At 31.4% G+C, this 22,691-nt stretch overlaps 1 pseudogene; it reads left to right on the forward strand.

The window, feature by feature from the left end:
* The window catches only part of LOC124368299, a 64,801-nt pseudogene extending 47,069 nt beyond the window's left edge, over window positions 1-17,732 (forward strand).
* The last annotated feature ends 4,959 nt before the right edge of the window (window positions 17,733-22,691 follow it).

A 22,691-nucleotide genomic window follows, 5' to 3' on the forward strand; every position in this document is an offset into this window, starting at 1 on the left:
CAATCCTTGGAAATGTCCTGGAAAATAAATTTATTTCAGTTTCATTTTCGAGTTTGCTTTCTTTTGGCATGTCTTCCTAAAGTGAGTCCGCAGCATACCTACAGACAGATTAGTAGTAATCCACGAGCATTAGCATTTTCAAAAATCCCTACAGCCTAGAAATGGCTGTACAGTCCTGTGTATTTAATTTTTTTTATTGGCATATCAAAAAATTCTCAGGCATAAATAAAAGTATTATCCTGAAATAATACTACGTCACTGTATCTCCAAAACAAGGTCTCATTAGTTATTTTTAAGGTTATTATAAAATTTTGTATGTTTAAAAATGTAAGCTAGTTTCTTCTAGTCTGAAACACAAATTGTAATTGTAATTTTATTTTATTGTAGTAAATTGATATCAAATATACACTTGTAATTAGAATTATCTGGATTCTCCATCTCATTGCACAGCATTATGCCATATTTTTCTTTCTCCCAGGTGCATTCATTCCTAATCACCAACTTGGCCGTGGGTGATCTACTCATGGGCTCCTATCTACTCACAATAGCTCTCGTAGATCGTCACTACCGTGGAGTCTACTTCATATACGATTCCGCCTGGAGATCTAGTCGTTATTGCGCAATGGCTGGCTGGATTTCTCTCCACATTCCTCCAGTGAGTTGTTCTGTCTTCACCCTTACAGGTAATATTACAATATGTTGTAACACTTTTGTACTATTTAAACTTAAACTTAGTACGTACTTATAACAGTATTATTTTATTTAAACTAATATACTACTTTGAAAAAATAAAACAACCAAAACTACTTTAGAAGTGATTGGCAAAATTGTGATTTTTTTTTTGCAGAGGGGGGATTTATTTATAGCTCGCTGACAAACTCAAAATTAAAACACGTTACATGATCAACTTTCTTTGGCCTACATACAATGCTAGATGTAAATATTGTTGTACAACAGAATACAAAACAATAGAGAAAAATATATGTTATTAAATGGTAATTTTACATAAAGGAACAGTTAAGGCTTTTATTAAAATGTGTGAATATTTAAGAGTTTAAGTTGCTTGTATAGGAATAAATTTATACGTAAAAAGTCTGGTATTGTTTTTCTCTATATATCGTGAAAACATAGAGACAAACAGACGTTACGTGGTCTTTTTTATACTTACCGTAGACTTTACCAAACCCTCAGCCATAAAGTAATTATGAAATTCAGATAAACTACTTTAAGTTAATTAATTTTATTTGTTATAAATTTCTGTTAAAACAAATTACTGTAAAAAATTAACACCCTCATTTAAAAATACGGTAAGTATTTTCGTTTAGACCTTATTTATTCATTCCAATAAAATTGATTATCTCTTATGTAAGGTATTACTTTTGTAAAAAGTGCAATCTACAATAAATGTTTTCCAAATTACTAATAGTTGATATTAAAACTTTAAAATATTATTTAAAGTTTTTGATCTTACTTAAAAAATAGAATTTATTAAAATCGTAAAAAACACACGTGCATTTGTTTTGTATTATATTGAAAAAACAAATGTCTTTTTGACTTAAAAGATAAATCTATTTATAATCGAGATTTTGTAAAGGGCCACAAAGGCAGAGTGGAGCTCAACCCTCGAATACTCCCTAGAGAATGAAATGATTTCAGTCTGATTAAACTGATTCCCAACACAACCAACTTTCTTATTAGTTCAATCTTGTATAGACATATTTTAATTTGATTTTACCGCTCTTATCTTTGATTCTTTAGGCCAAATCTGATCCATCCTACTCATCTAGAAAGTATCTAGGAAACCTGAAAAATAGTTATGAGTAATATTAATAAACAATATTTCTTCTTTTATAATTTTAAGAATCATTAGCTTTGAATCAACTAAAAAAAACATTTCTAAAATGTCAGCTATCACTAAAGTATGTATGTAGTGAAATCCTATGAAACGCTCATCTTCAGGAGCAATCTATACGACTACCAATAAGAAATCTTAAATTATCATGAACTTAGAGATATTTTCCAATCATCATTGATGTAGTTCACATTTCTTAAGCAAACGTCATGCCTGCATCCTAAGTAACAGCAGATTAAATGGTAATTGTATTGTGGGAAAATGATTAGTCTAAACTGTCTTTTTAAGTAGTTTTTATATACAAATATATAGTTTATAAAAATCGCACTGATCAGTTGGACTTCTACAAATTGTAATCCATTTTGATCAACACATGAAATGCATGAATTTTATCTATTTTTCACCTCCAATTAACTATTAAAATAAACTTTATTTGAAATTTAATCATGGATCATTGATCTAAAACTTCTAAATTTTTGATATTATTACTACATGTAAGTAATACCTCATATAAAATATTGGTTTAAATAAACATTTAATTTGTTTTTAAGACATAGCGGTATGTGAAAGTATCGTTAAAATTTTTAATGAGCACGTAAGTATAATAACCATCTGAGGGTACTCCAAAGAATAAATTTCTCTACTACTTCTTTGCTGCAATATTTTAGCTATGAAAGTAAAATTATTTTCTGATTTGCTCACGTTTATTTCACCGAACGACGCAAGGACACTTTTTCCAATGTGGTTTTTATATATATATATATATATTATATATATATATATATAATATATGTGTGTGTGTGTGTGTGTGTGGTGTGTGTGTGTGTGTGTGTGTGTTTGTTTTGTGTGTGTGTGGTTTGTTTGTGTGTTTGTTTGTGTGTGTGTGATGTGTGTGAGTGTGTGTGTGTGTGTGTGTGTGTGTGTGTGGTGTGTGTGTGTGTGTGTGTGTTTCAATGTAATACCTCTTGAATGAGGGTGGCAGTCCATGGTGAGGCCTTGAGATAGTAGTAAATATATATTTTCAGATACATTATGTTAGAAATCTTGCTCTTAAACGAAGTGAAAAGGGCTAAACTACCAGAGAATCGTTGTAACCCGGCGAATAAGGCTTACATACTACTAAAATTCCAACGTATTAATATCCTTTCATTAAAATTTTTATTTACGAAACAATATAAAAACTATTTAATATTAATATTACCACAGCCTAAGGCATGAACCTTTTCTACTAAACCCTATAGGTCCTATAATGTCCTACTACATGCAAGATTCAGATAAAAAAAAACTCGTGAGAAATAGAAAGGAGGAGGACGCTTTTTCAGTAAAATTTTACAGGTCCCTAATTGCACACACATCCATTCTTGCATATCGATAGAGGCTAAAAGTCTCGTAGTTGTAACAGCAGACTATTATTTGTTTCTATCCATCAGTATTTTTATCAAATTTTTGTTTCGCTATTTTACGTTTTTTATTTGGCTCACATTACTGGCTGTGATAAACATCACATGTATGAAATGTAATAAGTTTTAATTCCTTAAAAACTATAATCGAATGGAATATAAAATTAATGTATGTTTCAGTAATCACTCTCGATCGCTTTCTCGTGATCATCTTTCCATTCCGCGTCCGTAGGCTGGAGATGACTCGTACCAAGCGGTTGATGCTGCTGGGCTGGCTTTTGGCTGCTTTAACTCTCCGCACTACCACTGATGCACATCAACTATTTCCAGTGAGTAAAGTGATTACACGAAGTTAATTCCTGGTCGCAAATAAACATTACGCGATACTCAAATAATTCCTTGTAATTAATCCTTGTCAAGTAGGTTAACTTTGCAGGAAGTTTAAAGAAAAATTGATTTTGATATTATGTTTGATCTTAAATGCTATACTTAGACGTGAGTTTCTTTTATAATAGATTTTGGCGAGTTCAAAGTTACAATGCTTCATTTGATGGCCTTTAATGGACGCTTAAGTATTTTTTTAGAATGATACACTGTGAGCTAGAGAGAGAGAGAGAGTGAGGGGGGAGAGTGGTGAGGGAGAGGGGGTTCAGAGAAAGAGAGAACTGAAAAAGATAAATATTTGTATTACATTACTTTATTAAGTGTATTTTACTTAAGGGAGATTGCTTACATTCTGCCGACGCTACCTTGTTTTTTCTTACTCTTATATACACAACACAACATGTTACAAAAATCTTATATATTTTATTCTGAACCCGAAATACCGTTATTGAAATCATATCGTTTTCTGTCCGTCTGTGCGATAACTCTTGATAGAGTAATGACGTGAAAACGTTTTCCTTGTCCCAGTGATGGATCTCAGTTGATTTTAATTGCCAAATTTTTAAAGGCCAAATTCATAGTAAATTATACTAGCGTACACGACTGATAATAACAATAATAACATATGAAACAGCAAAAATAATTTTCAATTAATCTTTTGCGTAAAATGCTCGCCAAAAATTAAAGTTCAAAGATATAACTTGTTATATTAGGCTGTAATTTATCGTCATGCAAAATTAATGGATAACATAGGATTCATATGGATCTAATACAACAGATAATTTAAAAAAATAGCTAAGAAATAACACAGATTAATTTTTCCATATTCTCATCAAAAGAAGAAGGTTAATATTACCTTGGTATAAGATTGATGACATTATTAGCAACAGTTCAGGCAAGCAGCTTTTAATATTTTTGAAATATTTTAAGTTTTTTTGTACATTTATTGTATTTGTTTGAAATGTGGATACGCATATAAATCGTGAAAAATTATGACTATGAGATTTTAATAATTTTTACATATTAATATTGGTGGTATCTTATTGGCATCTTCACAGAAATCTTTGCAGGACCAGCAAATGTTAATTTATATACATTTCTCACGCAAATAAAGAAAGAGGTTTGACCACTTCAAAGTATCTAATTAAAAAAAAAAGATTTGATTTGAGCCAGGCCAATTTGTTTAAGTTTAAAAACGGAGTAATAAAAACAGTACAAGCTGGAAGGCAAGAATGCTCGGGTCTACGATGCAATCTGTCTACTTTATCTTGGAGCTTATAACACTTTGGGTAAACCTGTTCCATTGAGACGATTTAAATAAATGTTACATTTGGGTAATTTAGGATTTTGACGTATCACACACAAGTATTAAATGTACATACTTTGCAATTGAATCTACCTTATATACTTACTGTATAAATACTTACTTATACTACATTAGTATACATAGGTGGATACCCACGGGGTGTTAATGTAATTAGGCACGATATTTGAAACAAATAATGTCAGTTACTGCATTAGCACAATTTAAATATGTATTGCTCTAAGCTCTCTGAGGATAAAAGATCTATTAGCAAATATAAAAAAAACAGTAGCAGTCGTGGGACTGCCGATAGAAGTGAAAACGGAACTTATTAAGTTGAGAGTAATTAACAATACGTTATGTAGCAGTATATCTGTAATTGTAAAATGTGACGCGTTTTTAATTTTTCCAATTTTAAAATCCACGAAAAAATATTATCAAATAACTAGAAATCTATTTTACCCACGCTCAGTAAGATAAATCTTATACCGTAATAATACTCATTTCATGATGAAGAGGTTAAATATTAAAAACATAATTAAAATGAATAATGCTAAATTTTAAATACAAATATTCGTACAAATATTAAAAATGTTTAAAAATATATTCGTTGTTTTCATTATTTCATTTATCTGCCATAAAAATATGTTGTAAATTGCCTCAATATTATAGTTAGTTAAACATAGAATACAAGTGAGTAAACACCGAGTGAACAACAGTGAGTTGAACTACCGTTGTAAAATAATACAGTTATTGCTACGGATAAAGTATATAATTGCAATAACAATTAAACCCACAATATTTTTAAAACTAATAAATTAGTTAAATTAACTTGGTTCTTTCGTAAAAGGTATTTTTTATTGCACAATAAACTAATTTATTGAGTTAATACGGGTATCAGTGAGCCAATGCGCCAACTACAGTTCCGGCAGAAACGTTCACTCATCACTTCATACGCTACTACAGGCTAAACTAAACTTCCAATAAAAAATGATAAATTACAAAAAAAATATTCATCTATTTTCACACAAACTTTCTCGCTAACAAATTTTGTCTGACCAAAAAAAAAAATAAAAAAATCCTCGCTTACTACTTTTTTCTTGTCATTGTAAACGCTATGTAAAAATGTAAACAATAATCAAAATTATTTTCGAAATTTTTTTAATATTTAAAAATTTAACCAATAGATTGCCAATATTAAGAGCTTTAATTTGACGCATCTTACAGAATTGCACGACATTGGCTTCACTTTTAAATCGCGAGAGGAAGCCGTAAAGGTCACTGATTTTCGCAGTCTGTTTTCAATACTCCGCCGGGACAGTTTTTAACACAGCGAGACTGACTTTTTCATGCAGGTTAGTAGTCCGCGGCCAAGTCTACGGTTAAAAAACACACAGCGAGACTGACTTTTTCATGCAGGTTAGTATCATTAGCATGTCGGTGACGCGAACCGAGGATTTTAACCCTCTACCAAAAACGCTCAACGCGCCTAAAGAAGTTTTCACTTACAATAATTAATTAATGGTAAAGAATATTGAGGAAAAATATAAATAATCATCACGGATACACTTTTATTAGATTTAAAGTGTTATAAAAGTTAATAAAATTTAATTATTTTCGACATAGCAGAACGAATGGAGTTGTCCAATTACGGTTTTATAACTCGAACTTTTCTAGAAGCTTGATCTTTTGGGAGCTACTTCTATGGATTATACAGATACTCTGTAATATACTTTTCCCTCTTGATTGTTTGCTGAACTCAAAAAAATTAAAATATAGCCATTTAAACGTTCTTTTGTCTCTAAGTACGTCTTTTTTTAATGGTAGTTCGTGAGAAGTAATGAATATTATATAAGTATTAAAGTAGTTATTAACATTTTTGGTTTCTTCTTTTCAACAAAATATCTCAGGGAAAAATATACCCAATCATTAAAAAAGTAGTGCATAATGGAAAGGAATGCGTGTGGTCTTTATATTACTGAGATTGTTGCGTCATTTCTGCAATGTTATAAGCCATTGTATATTCTCCATAAAGTAATTGCAGAATTAAACTTTGTGCGTCTCGCCTGACAAGGTAAATAAGGAAACACTTAAGTAACACACCGCTTAGGCGTTTACAACTTGTCAAAGTGTATTATCCATTGTAAGGACACAATCGGCTCACATTCTGCAACTAGTTTTGGCAGCAATGCCTAAATTAAACATTAACTAATTCACCACCAAGCGCCACTAATTTTGTGTTACGTAAGCTCCAATCCTTAGTTACACTCAATCCGCATGTAATGTCATTGTTACAACATAAATACGTATTAGTTTAATGTTTTTACATCATTTTATTCGTAGCAATAGGCTTACTTCTCAGGTTTTTTTTTTTTTTAAAACGTCCGGCTACGATAGTACTAGTAGCTACGCAAATTAAAAAACGTAATGTGTGTCACGATTGTTGTTACAATTAATGAATTTAAACCATTTAGAGAAACGTTTATGTGTTTCGCAAAGCTAGACGTAGCGTTGGACGCATATTAACCAAAGAAAATATGAAATGCTAACATGCGATTACTAGTTCCTACATTGTCTTTTCTGAATATTATTAGCTTCCTTTTGCTCTAATACTTCTAGAAGGACACTGATGGAGGTATTTTAGAAAAAACGAAATAGGAAGAGCGAATCAGGACATATATAGCTAAGGAAAATTGAATTAAAGTGGGATTTATATATCAGAAGAATCTCATGTGTGTATTAGTTAATGTTTATAGTTAAACTCCAACAGCTAATAACCATATTAATTTCATACGTAAAATATAGTAAAATTTTTTTTATACATTACATTAATAACGGTCTAAGACCCGAGAGCCAAGTTACACCGTGCAGAAACATTACCTGGTTTTTTTTATTCGAAGGAGTAATATATCTTAAACAGAAATTTATCGTCAGCCAAGCTAATCTTTGTGAAGACGATCCATGAAAGGGATGAAAAATATGGAATGATACATATATTTTTTTCTCGAATCATTTTATATGCTTTCCAATTATTAGGTAATGTCAACGTCAGATAACATGAAAAGGGGATAAAGTGATTTCATATTAATTTATGGTTTTTACATTTGGTATTTAGTATGTTAAGCTAGAAAAAAATATAATAGTATAAAATAATAGGTTTTTTTTATTTTTACAAAATCTGAGGACTCAGGATGAATAAAAACACACAGGTTATGTGTTTTTAGAATGGAAATTTTCTCTCGGTTTTACTGAACAACATTAACAAAGCTATATCTGAAAACAAAAAAAACCTGGGTATGTCAACAGGTAAACCCTGTTATTATTTATTGTTGGGTAGTTTTTGAAAAGCCTAGGTGGTGATACAGGGCAATGTAAACTGAATTCCTGCCTACAGGAGAGTGCTTCGATAAATTAAAGCGGTGAGGTGGAAGAAATGTTGACATGCACGGATTGCGTCCACTTGAGCATAACGGTGTTAACATTTGCTTATCGTTGTATTTGATTTCTTATATACACATTCAAAACTTTTTCTAAGATAATAATTAAATTATAAAAAATTTATATTGAAAAAACAAATAGGATTTATTTTACTATGAGGTAGCTTTGTCTAGGTACTACAAAACGAGTTTTGAGGCTCCTTATAACTTAATCTACAAGACACTTAGAATCAAACAAAATATTTATTTATTATTTCAAATAATATGATTCACTTCTAACTTTATAAAACATGGTAGGGATTACCATATTATTAAATCTTATAACAGTCTTCACTGAGGGCTGAATGCAACATGTTAATAATTTAATAATGTAACAGCTTATTCCATTTGTGAGATAACCTTTGGTCAGAAACGAAATTTTTACAGTCCGTTGAATTATAGGCTTTAGCTAACGCTAAGCCAATTACAGGAGGCCGTTACTAACCTCAATATTGACTCTTTTTAGATCACCCAACTGTAATGCTTAAGATAAATGGGAAGATCTGATCTCGGATATTTCCTACTTTAATAGATCTTCTGGTTTTTCTTACCTTACCTTCAGTCATTAGCTAAGAAGATTACAAACCCAATAGTAAACCAAGATCTCCTTCAGCTTTTAAAATTATAGAATAATACGTGTAAGATCATATAAAACTTTAAATGCCAGATTATGGACCAAGTAATAGTAATACGACGAAAAAAACGTATAATACTTCAAAAACATAGCTAGTCTTATTTATATAGTCCTAAAGAATAACATCTTCCAAACCAGTAATCAACAGCTCAATACATTAAAACTTCATTGTATGTAACCTACTGTTACTAATTTTGCAAACTATCGTATAATATTGAAAGATGTTCTCATTACAAATAAAAGATTCCTATAGCTATAGTTTTTTAAAACATTAAATATTCAAATATTTATTGTTGGCTTCCAGACTGAAAATACAAAGAAAAGAAGAATCTTAAAATACCACTCAAGCATATCAATATGGAACTGATATTTGATGGAAGATTAAGAAACCCTTTTTATTCACAACGCGTTAATACATGGCAAAAAATCAAACATCATCAAACTCATTCTTACCTTCCATCAAATATCAGGACTATAATTTTCCTAAGATCTTAGCCGATATTTCAATACGCTACTACGATATTACAATACTACTACATAATGAAAGTAATTGCATATTTTGTTGTATAATGTAATAATTTACAATTGCTTGTTACAGTAACTTCTACGGCCGCTCAGGCGTGTGTCTAGCGTTGCACATCACTCCGGACAAGCCCAACGGTTTGGGAATACTCTGTCTTTGTGTTCTTGTGTGAGTATATTGCTTATCAGAATACTGATATATAATGACAATCAATTATCAAGTTGAAATGGACTAAGCGTTAGTAGTAACTGGTGCAAGCTTACCTAACCGCCGAAATAATATTCCAGCTAACAGAGATCAGTACGGATTCAGATACAATTTTTCCATCTGACAGATATGTGAACAGGTAATATTCACATTAAACTAATATAACACACGTTAGTAATGTTTTAAATAAACTAAATTACCCAAAAAATTGCGCTATGTAATCTTTGCGATACTTAAATAAATAAAAGAAATAATATACTATTATATAACACAGATAGTGGTGGTAATTTCACATACCGTCTGGATCTAACCGTGTCAATAACTGAACATAAGACAGTTCGTCTTGGCACTGTCAAGTTTTAAAACCCATGTTAACTACATATTTTTTGGGGAAAAGTTTGGTGACATGGTATATTCAAGTGAAAAGTATTTTCGTAGTGTACAATAGAAGATATGTATTTTTTAAAACGGTCTGTGTTTTTAGAAATACATATTGAAGGAAATTTCGATATGTTATCAAACTAGAAGTTTCTGTTTTGAATGGAAGGCTACATATTATTTTATCGTCTTTATAAATATATATTACTGGAAAATTTACCTTTATTTAAAATAACATGTACAGATAAATGCTTATTATTAGAGTTAAACGTCCTAAAAATGGTAATATCACCGAGTCCAAAGTATGTAAATTAAGCAATGTTTAGACTCGGTTGTGAACAAGAAGATTTTTTAATTACTAAAACTTTTCTATATTTTTTTGGAGACTCATCCAAACCACAAAAGTGAGGGGTATAATGAGTCTTTTCATATGTAATTATGTAAAATGTATTATATACGCTTTGTTAGTTTTGGTAATAGAAGCAAAATAGGCAATCACATGAAAGCAAATGCAAAGATTGATTGTTAAGCTATGTTATAATGGCACTGTCTTTACCGGACTGTATCTGTTTTAGTCCTGAACCTCCTCTCCCTTCAGCGTGATAGCAGCGAGCTATCTCTGGATGTTCGTGGCGGCCAGGACCACTCAGCAGGCCGTGTCTCGGGACCGCCGCACCAACGAGGCTGCAATGGCCTGGAGGATGTCCTTGCTGGTAGCGACAGACGCTGCATGCTGGGGTACCTATTATTGGTCTCTCGGTCTATACTCCCCTGGCTGGGTTTTACCGTTCCTCCACAGGTACTATATAGATGATAGCTGAAATATCTTGAGATCTGGATAAGTTTATCTGAGATTAAGCTATAAGTTTGCCCATTTCCGTGACCCAGATGTGAGCTAGTCTGTCCTGTATAGTTGGGAGTGGCAATACAATCGCTTTCAGTTGGAATATCGTTTTAAAAACTTTTAAGCAATTTTTGGTCACGAGACAACCATGCCCTTTTTAAAATTACATTTCTGCATAGAGAAAGCGCTACAATAGATAGGTGGAAAAAAGTAAACTTATTGACTATTTTTACGAGAAGCGATAGTCGTGTGAAGCAAACATTTCTGGCAACTTACCACATCAAAAGTTATTGAAAATAAGAATATGAAATTCGTACCGACTTTATAATAAATAATTACTGAATGATTGATTTTTCATTTATATTTAATAATAAAAATTAATACGAAAATTTTCTAAATATCCTATTAAAAATGCATGTAATTTATCTTTACTTGACAAAAAGAAAACTATTATTTTCTTTCTACATAGAAATTACTTTAAATGTTTACAAGTTTTTTATTTAAAAAAGATATATTTTTTTTACAAACAAAAAGGCCAATCCAATACTGACTGTAATGATTGTCATTAGTTTTGTGGTTTGTTATTCTTCTCCAATTCCATCAGTCCTTACTGATATAAAAAGTTATCACTCTTGAGCTGATTCTTTCAAGAAATTCAGCACTCTCACCACTTACTCCTCTTCACCATTGCCTGATGTATTGGTTGCTCGTAATATGATTCAATATTTAAACTGCCTCAACAACAATTAATTAAAAGTACCTCCCTTGAACGATAGGGATTGCACCAGGTGTTCATAGTCAAACCGTCCATTTGGATACAATTATTGAGAAGAAAAAAAAATATAAATAATTTATATAATGTTTTTATTTTTTCGTGCAGCATTTTATTTATTAATACAACACAATATTATTTTTGCAATGAAACAAAAAATTTTTTGGTATATTCTGAAAATTCCTAAAATACGATAATCTTTTGATGTCTTTTAAAATTTTCAAAATCTAGTTATAACAATATCGTTCAATAAATTGAAAAAGTAGCGTTCAAAAAATAGTTTCAATGTTGTGATTAAATAGGCCTTTTCTTGTTCTGGGACAAAACGGTGTTGAGTGGTTATAGGAGAAGAAACCGTTTGAGGACCTCCGTTTTTGAAACAAGATTATGAAAAGAACTCTTCACTTGGAATTTTCTGATCAAATCTAAATATTATGTTGTTATTAATTGTTTTGAAGACGTTGCTTGTTTGGTAGTAGACATGTGGTATGCTGGGAAACAATAAAGGGTTGAGGGCGAGAACGATGTTAGTACAAGTAATCGACACACGTCCTCGTTGCTGTTCAGTCCACCCAATGCCCGATGTACCGTCTGTGTTGCGTGAGCTTATAGTAAAATTTGTAAACTTACTGTTCAAACCTAAATATTACAATATTGTTTTTACAAGGTAGTTTCTGGAGAAGTTGGTTTGTTTTGATCTACAAGTGTGATTTTAAACCTGCTGGTTTTTTCTCGTAAACCACTCCAAAGATGTATGTGGTTTTTTTTTCTTGAAGAGTTTTTATATATTTTGTTGCCGTGTGGTACATTAAAAAACAAGAGTGACAAGACTCTTTCTAACAATATAGCAGTATATTTCGACGATATCAATGAATCTTAGTTTTGGAGGATTCGATGTAGCTCCATTTTCATTTGAGTTAAGGTAAGATGATTCTTATTGTAGGTTTGTGGTAGCAGTTACATCAAAACCTATTAAATCACTAGCGATTTGACTCAAGGAGAATTCGATCCAAGAATTGATTGATAATGTGTCACTATATTTTCAAGATCTAGAAATCGGCAACATTTTAATCTCTGAAACCCTTATCAAGTTTTATTATGGCATAGTAACTGCTTTATTTTATATACATATATTTCTTTGCAAAACCACCTGTAAATAAAGCGGTTACTGGGCTATAGTAGTATATATATATACACATTTGTTCCTTTTTCGGTTTTTTCCGAATGCGATTTAAACATTTTCTTCACTGGGTACATCTTGCAACACTGTTAATACATCAATTGCAATTTCTCTGATCTCGTCCGGAGTAAGGTTGAGTAACTCTAATTCAATTTTGTCACTGAGTCTGTTGTGAATAAAACAACGATTTACACAAATGTTTACTGTTTCCTGTATTACAAAGAACATTTTCCCAGTCTTCAGCTGAATTCGTTGTAGTGCCTCCAGGTACAGGTGTCCACACACAGGAGGATCATCAAATCCTGGAATACGTTTTCGTGTTGTAAAAGCGCCCTTTTGGACCCAAGTACTTGATTACTCTCACTGGAGGATTGATATTAGTATGTGCATAAATATTTTATTAATTTTCATAAAGTTTTACACAACAGGTATTAGTGGTCTTAGCTTTAAAAGCAATTGCAAACGATATTTGTTCTTAAAGGCCCCTAGACACGGGAAATTTATACCCTCTTATCCTCTGGCATGTCTATTGTCAAGCATGTCCCGGGGCCACAGTAGTTATATACCTATCGGGATAACAGTTCTTGAGTACAAGTAACTCAAATACTAACTTGTTAATTATGTCACTCAAAAGCCCTTTACTTTTCTACAACACGTCCAGGCAGGCAGTACAGATATATATCTGACTAGATAACTCTACTATCTAGGTGTAGCTATTAGTGCTTCCATTTTATAATGAAGGTAATTCACCACAGACACACCTTTTTTAATATGAGTTGTTGTTCCCTGTTTCCTCCTGAACTTCAACACAGTGTAATCTTTCAATGAGGTGTTAACGTATCTATATTAAATCGGATTTCCATTGAAGACCTTAAACTCCTGAACCAATTGTTGAACAATTTTATATTCACTAACTCATCCCAAATAGGTTTTATCACATGTGTCCACTTAGGTCTTGACAAGATTTAGTGTGACTACTTTGGAAATCTTTATATAAAGCGAGGTGCATAAATCCTTCTATATTATATTGTTTTTTTGCCAACTGTCTCCAAGGACGTTCTGTCCCTTTGTATTTATTTTGAGATTTGATTAATATTATGTCGTCAAAATAAATGTTATTTTCTCAGAATTGATCTTTTGGCTGCCTCTAGATTTTTCCTCGTACCAAATAATCCTTGTCATTGGATAAGGCAAAGTACAGAGATTCTTACAGAACAACGTCTTACTACTACTTTAGAATCTATCAGTTGTTTCTTTGATTGCTTTTTAGATTGTACAAATACTTCCGTCTCATCATCGTAATCAATATCCTCAAACATTGGAGGATGATCAACTGATGGTATACGAAATTATAAAGACTAGAACCCGACCAACTGTTTCATGATGGTTTTACTACATATCTTCTTTGTTTCTAATTATCTGTATTTTTAGTCCATAATGACTCTTGTGATTGGTACATACTTATTCGTTTGCATAAACCTCATCTAACTCTTTGAAATGGGTATGATAAACCTCACTTCCTAATTTCTGATGGAACTCATACAAACTTCTAGCATTAGAAATAGTGAATAAATTCAGTTGATGATATGTTATTAATGGAGCTGTCTCAGTAACATGTAGTAATTTTTGTTTGAAAAGCCTTTGACTTCATCCTGTTCAGAATGTTTGAACTTCACAGCAAAAACACGCTGAATCAATCCGTTTTGCTCCTTACGCTTCAAAATTATTTTGCCGTGTCATCTACATGCTTATATATATATATATATATATAATTATATCATAACAAAACTATCAAACCAAGTTTGCTTTAACGTTCCGAGAACGTAATATCACGGTTTGTTGTAACGTGCCGAGAACGTAAAACTACGTTTTCTGTAACGTTCCGAGAACTTCAAATCACGTTTTAATGTAGTATGATTGTCAAATCACGTTTCCTATAAACTTTTTCAGATTCACTGAATTACTACCTAACAGTCATATTTCTGTTTTATTTGTGGCCAAGACGTTTTTTTGCAGCAGTCAAAGTAAACAGTCTCAATTTGGTTCATTGTCACATCTGAACCCACTCCTGGTAACACACTCTTTTTGTAGTATAATTTCATTGTAAATAGACACAACAACAGGTTCACATTGTTTCGTATGGCCTAAATATCAACCATGACTCAAGTAGACACAAGAAATCCGCTTATGATGAAGTTGTCTTAAATTATGTTAATATATGTATAAATCAACAATTACTTGATACCATTACAATCCTTTTCTATGCTTTGCATGTGATTATGTATGCTTAGAAAGCATTCAAATTCCGCGTATTAAATAAAAGGAACTTTCAGTAAGCAATTAAAATCTTAAAATTTAATTGGAGTTCCAGGCTCTGGTTGTTAAGATTTCACTACAGCGCGGCGCATTTAATAAATTACCACTTTCCTAATATCCGCAATGTTGCGAATAACTATTACTAACCACCTTCGTATTTACCATATCCACTACCACACTTCTTACCATTAAAATGCTCATAAGATCAGTAATGACGATGTATTTGTACACTTATGCAAACGATACACGCGGTGTCTTAGGCAGCGATGACTGGACAGCAACGAGGAGCGTGTCTCGAATAATTATAGTAACGACGTTCCCCACCCTCGCCCTTTTTCGTCACCCAACATACCCCATTATTAATATAAAAACAAATAACTTCTTCAGAACAGCAACAACATATATTTAGATTCCATCAGGAAATTATCACCACACGTCGATCCATGTCCACGACCCTCTCAACACGGTTCGTCCCAGAATCGGCCAAAAGCTACCTACTGCTACGGTTTTTAATGTATGTAATTTCTCTAATAGGTGTGTTCGCGTGGGTGGCTGTGTTTCGTGTTACCGCTGAATGCTGCAGTAAAACCCTGTCCTGTACACTTTGTGTCCACGGCACCATTTATCAACCCTGCGCGCCACGGTCTGCTCTCTTTCCGCAACTCCTGCAAAGTTGTCCCGCAACACCTGCACGTTCTCAATGCCACCAACAAGGCATCAAGGTGAGTCATCACGTCTACAGGAAAAATGTTTGAATATGTTAATATGTTCTGCTTTATAAGGAGGCTTTCACCGTGAGTGGGAAAGATATATTATGAGGATGCAAAGACCATAACAAACTTTGAGGCTAGCATAATCATCGCATAAACCCAGCAGGGATCACTTCTGGGATCACAACCATATACATGTCCAGGAGCGGCACATCATTACCGCAAATGTCGAGATTCTGGGGTTTATGGGCAAATTCGACAGGTCTAGTCTACTGTGGGAGGATGACTGTTGGAGTTGGTGAGGTTTTTCCCTAACCTCAGAGGTTCTTTTGCTAGCCTCAAAAAAAGCGTGTGCCACCCCCTGCCTACTTTGACTGGAGAGGCTGGTTCAGAGCTAGCCTCCCTTCTTCCCGGGGAGACAAAACTTTGAGATTTAGTGCCCTAATCCTTCCTCATGGATCTCGAGGCGGGCCCCTACTCTCTAACATTACCCATCCTTAATATCCTGTCATTCCGGAAGCAGCAGCGCAAAGGTTCTTACAGGACTAACAGTGACAGTGCAGTTTATAAGCTTCTTGATCTAAGAGATTAAAAAAAATATCATCACATAGTAAAATGAAAGTAATATAATTTTTATGCCATATTTTAATTCTATGTGTTTGTAAAATAGCATTCGTTTAATCCTCCTTCTCAAAGATGTAATTATTCTACCTTCATTGCTTACTCTCCTTCATATGCCTCACTGTATGAAAGTTTTAATAAAGAAGAGGGATTAGTTGGGAACTTCCAACAATGGAAGCACGAGCTAAAGTCAATACGTTGAGTCGTGAATAGTAATCCGTAAGCCTGTTGTCATGCCAGCATAAGACATTTTTCTTATTGTTTTTTTTTATTTTGAACTCTGTAAAAATATATTTCATTATCCCCAATTTCGCACATGTGGCGGCCTGCAAGTTAAGTTACATACTAGTATCAGTGCACATAATGTAATCTAAGTGATGAAGGTATTATCATTGTCTCATCAGTTACAAAACTGAGTGCACACGATGGTTTATATACACGATCTCTAAGCACAGTGTGAAGCAACCAATTTTGTTACCATAACCATGACTGTTGAGTTCAGCTCTAGGTTAGAGTGTATTTTCATAATAAGAAACTTAGACGTAGGCCTTTCAAAATTATTATTGAAAACGTTTTGGCGAATTTCGTTTTTAACAAAAATTGTCAACGGTAAAACTTTGATCACTTTCCAACTGTTGGTTTTCAAGCTCCGTGTTTATCAAATATTACTGAGTTTGTTAAAAATTTATATAATTTCCGTACAATTTGTGGCAGTTTGTGATTTAATGTACTTTCTATTACATTAGTACTAGAGACTAAATGCGAGATATGTTCTATATATGCCAGAACGTTGAATGGTATGGTATATAATGCTTTTTCCTTTGGTAGCTCATTATTTAACAAAAATTGACTAATTGCTTACTTATAACATATAATTTTACAATAAATTATCTTCTGTTTCAGGAAGTGGCAGGGAACAGTCACAGGAAAAATGCTTCACTATTTCCAAGAGGACCTCTATCAGGTATCGTTAAATGTGTTAACCTTAGTTGTGTTAACTTACTATATATGGAGTATATATATTTCATAGTAGCACTTGATTGAACAAGTTCCTCTTTAATCTCCCAACCGTTATTTTTTGTTGCTTTAGGGTGGCAACCTAGAGTGGAACCAGTACAGGAAATACCTTTGAGCAACCTTCGTCACCTGAACAGTCGGCCTCGACTCGACATTCTCTATACGACTGAGAAACCAGTCGCCCGCGATTGATCGCAAATTCTGGGCTTGTTAAAAGACTTTAAATTATGCTTATTTCTCCTTTTTGTCCACACTTTAAAAACAAAATTTTGTATTTCTGAAAATTAACAGATGTAAATAGTCAACCCAATTTATAAATATAATGTTCGTCGTATACTGTGTTTTTTACATATGAAGAATGGCTTGACCGGTGATTTCTTTTAATTAGAGCCCTCTATACAATTTGGCTGCAAAGTGGCATAAATTTCTAGTCATGGACTGCTTAGAGGAGTCAGCAGGTGTAAGTTCTATGAGAGACCAATCCAGTGCACTATCCGGTACAAGTATTTCCGGTATCTTCAAACGCATGGATATAAAATTATTGACTGATGTACACTCAATCAATAAACCATATTAATGAATGTTTATATTCAAATATTATAATAATACACAATTAAACAGGCTAATTGCGGAATTGTGTTAATTTTAAAAAACTATCAGTCAAAACTAAAGCAATTCTATAGCGAAATGCTAATAAGAAAACATTGTGAAAAATTAGATTATTTGACTGAGAGAGAATATTCCCTTAAATCTCTAGAAATAACACTACTCTAAGGACTCCCCTTTAAGCTTTACTGTCAGTAATGATTATAATAAATTATTAAAGCTCGTGTTTACTTCAAACTACATAACTAAAATGTTTACATTTATGACATACATATTTTGTCGAACAATGATATGTAGCTGTGTATTTCTTTCATAGGAATATATTTGTTGAAAAATTATATTTTTTTTTCAAATATAACTACCAACCCAGTGATGTTTCACCCTAAACCTATATAGAAATTTTTAAATAATCCTTTATTTTTCTTTTTTAGGCCTTATTTGTTACTTTGTATTGTATAATGGTATGATCAATCTTTGAAAAAGAATATGGTTCATTGCCCAATGTGTTTCAAAATTTTTTAAGGATACAAATCTTTAACACGATATATTTGACACTATGTAAAAGGCCATAGTGTGTTTTGCACTTTCTTTGAAGAATAATTGACAATGGTTCTTATATTCTATGGTTTCAAACTGTTTCATAGATAGATTATATTTAAGTCTGAATTGTAATGAGGATTATGCATGCATGATTGAGTAAAAAAACTTAATAAATAATAATCGAAATATACAATCATCAAGAAATATTTATTTAAAATTTTTCCTAATATTGTATCAAACATAGATTCAAAAAATTATTAAAATTAACTAAATTTTAGTGTACACTACTTTTACAAATTGTTTATTTTATTGGACGAGGCCTTTCGAAACCAAAGGTTTCATCTTCAGGCAATGCCCACAAATAAATATTGAAATATTGTTTGTTTGAATTAATTAATTAAAATTTATATATATATATATATATAATATCTATTAATATATATATATATAGAATTATAATTAAAATTTTAAAAGTTTTAAAAAACAAGAATACATGTTAGTATTAACAATATAGTTGAGGTTAATCTAAATATTCTTAAATAAGTTTCAAGAATTATATAGTAGATAGATACCTTACAACAGTTAATCAAAATTTAAATCGGCCGCATTAAATACATATCAATCAAACACTACATAGCTGCACATGCTTTAAGATTTCCGAAAGAGTAGATATGACGTGTACAAAATTGCACTGTCTATGACGAATTGTAATGCTTTTCAGTTTCGTACTAATTACGATGCAAATTTTTACATTTTGTATATTTATTATATAGATTTTTTTGTATTCTTTATTTATATATATATATATATATATATATATATATATATATATACATATAAGCCTATTACAACCAACAAAGAATTAGTACTATCAAAGCAATGAATTTTTTAGCTTGATTTGTTTAGTGTATAAGAACCATAATAAAAACTTAGTAAATTTTCTACTATTGATAAGTTTATGTATACGTTATTTAAATACTTTAACTTTTAAATACTTTATTTTTAAATTCTGTATTCCATATTGGATACATTTCTTCATCTACATATTTATTAGAGAATGGAAGTAATTAATTGTAAAAAATGTGCTTGATAATTTTGTATATATTTTTTTACATGGATTAAAATGTAATGTAGAGTAAACAGCGTTTTATTCGGCGTCAATCCTTACAAGTTTCCCGAATACCCTTAAAATATTCTAATAATTACATATGAAATTTATAACGACTTGGATTAATAGATATTTTAAATATTCCAGAATATTAAGAATTAAAATTATCAATCAGACATCCAAGACGATATAAAATATTTTTTGATTAGTAAGCTCCGAGTGAATATCCAGTAAAACTTATTACTAAATAGTTTTACCTATAATATATTATCTGGTTTGTCTAATATAAAAAAATCAGAGTTCTAAATAAAAAATAATGGATTTATTTTTAATATGGCAAATTAAATAGTTGTATGCTTCAGAATTTCATCACTCTCTATTTTCACGAAAGAATTGACAAACCGTTTAGTGATATTAAAAAAAGTCCCTTTGGCAAAAAATATATATTTCAGTAAAATATATCAAACTAAAAATCAAAGCTCTCTTCTGAAATAAAATAATATAAGTATTTCAAAATAAAAATCAAATTCCACTTGGAAAAAACTAAAATTAAAATGTTTACTTCTAAATAAGTTCACTTAAAATTCAAAAATAAAATAAAACAATTAAACTTCTCTATAAAAGGTTCACAATTAAATATTTCAAATTTAAATATTAATGAATTGTTAAATTTCCAAAATCCAATCAAAGTTATTAACAAAGCTCAATTTTAATTCACTTTTCTTGCTAGTTTGAACCAAATGTAACTTGTTTGATTCTATTGTGCTTTATATTTAATCAAGAATCAGTTATGCAGATTGCTCTGTAGTTAGTTACTATAAATTTAATTTTTTTCTTATAAAAAAGACAACAAAATTGATTTAATATATCAGATCTGGAAGACTATTTCAATATGACGTACAATAAATTTGGTGCTTACCTCAAAATCCCTCGCGGAAAAAAAAAAAAAATTTAGAAGAAAAAACATAGCGTGCATTGTCATTAATAACTCACGATTATAACTAAAAAGGGGCGAAAAATTATGAACCTGGCAGTTTTTATAGTTCCCCTTCTGATGGACATCCGCGGCGTTTCTCTCATTGGCCCAGCCGTATCCAACTTGAGAAGCAATAGCCCAATCTCAGATCTGACGTAACTTGCAGTACACAAGACAAGTTCTGACCAATTCAGGGCAGTGAAGCCGTCTTCATAATAATTTAAAGTTACCAGAGCACTAACTTTCCAAAAAGGATTAAAATATTCGTATTTATCCTAACTTTTCATAATCTAATTAAAATTAAATCCCAATATTTATTTTCCAAAAATTAGATTTATTTTAGTTTTAATAAAAAAATCGACCAATGCAGCTTTTAAAACGCTACAAAATTTATTTAATGTTTTTAAATAATTAGTAGTATATAGGAGAATTTGTTTTTTTATTTGTATTACGATTAAATTATATCTCACATAAATTAATAACCTTTATGTTTGTAAACAACTCTTATAATTGTACCTCTTTATATGTTAATAGTAATGAAAATGTACATAGTACACATTTTTTAAAGTTTGCTGAAATAATAGTCCACAAGTTACAGTTAATTAGAAAAATTGGCAAAAATACATTTTAAATTTTCAAGAGTTTTCACTGTATATACCTGGTGATTTAGTTGTGTAAGCAAGTATTATATAAAATTTAATAATATAATATAATTAAACATTTTTTATCTATTTCCACCATATTATAAGTTTATATTGATATAATTTATTTACTATATTAATATAATATACTAAATATAATATAATATGTAGTATCTATAATGTTACAAAAAGTAAAATTATCACTAAAACTACCTTATGCACTACCTTTCAAAAATCAATTCCAGTTACAATTTCAGGCTGAAATTATTAAACTATTACTTCACTAATTAATCCAAACTATACATCAGTGGACCAATTATATTTCTTGGCCTCTTCAAATTTTGCATCGTGTGATTTCTCTCGTCTTTTCCTCAATCATCACATCATCCAGATAAGCACTTGTTAAATCTTGTTCTGGATTATTAAATCTGTAGTACTGTGAAAAACTAGAAACACCATTTGTAACTGAAAAAGAAAATCTTCAAAATCTGGTAGAGCTGCCTACATGCCCAAACTCTGTAATTAGGCATCCTCTTCAATAGGAAATATGCACTATAGATATCAATGAAGCCTTATTTGCTATACTTATACCTCCAAATTACAACAGCCTTCACCCGTGGAAGTGGATATGCATCTATCACAGTAAACCGGTTTATCAATAGTCAATACACAATCGTTTCTTTCTTCTCCATCCCTTAAAAGAGAGCAACTGGAATGTCCCATTACAATGAACGAGGTTCAATAACTCCTTTAGAAAGAATCCGCTCAGTTTCTTCCTGTATGCGCTTCAAATCTTCCTCGGTACATGATTTAACTGCAATCAGTTTGAGTCTGGAGTAAAATTGGAAAAAATGTACCATTGGTACTTTGGCCAAACAAAGGCTAGAGACAATGAAAGCCTGCTACCTTGAAAAAATCATTTCAAAAGACATGCCGTAAGACTACATCGGCACAAAAGCAATGTAGTACAAGTATAATTAAACCTAATATAATCATTTCCCTGGATAGCAAATTAAACCATGCGAAACCCCGCAGATTTTAGTTGATACAAAGTAGATGCAATTGCAAAATAATTTGTCACCTGTACAGGGAGGAAATTATATTTTTCAGACACACACGCAAGCCTTTCTAAGTAGTAACTCATTCAGTAAGCACATTAATTTCTTATGTGTACCTGAAACAAAGATGGACTAATGATTCTAC

Source organism: Homalodisca vitripennis, chromosome 8 (assembly GCF_021130785.1).
Source record: "Homalodisca vitripennis isolate AUS2020 chromosome 8, UT_GWSS_2.1, whole genome shotgun sequence".
NCBI lineage: Eukaryota > Metazoa > Arthropoda > Insecta > Hemiptera > Cicadellidae > Homalodisca > Homalodisca vitripennis.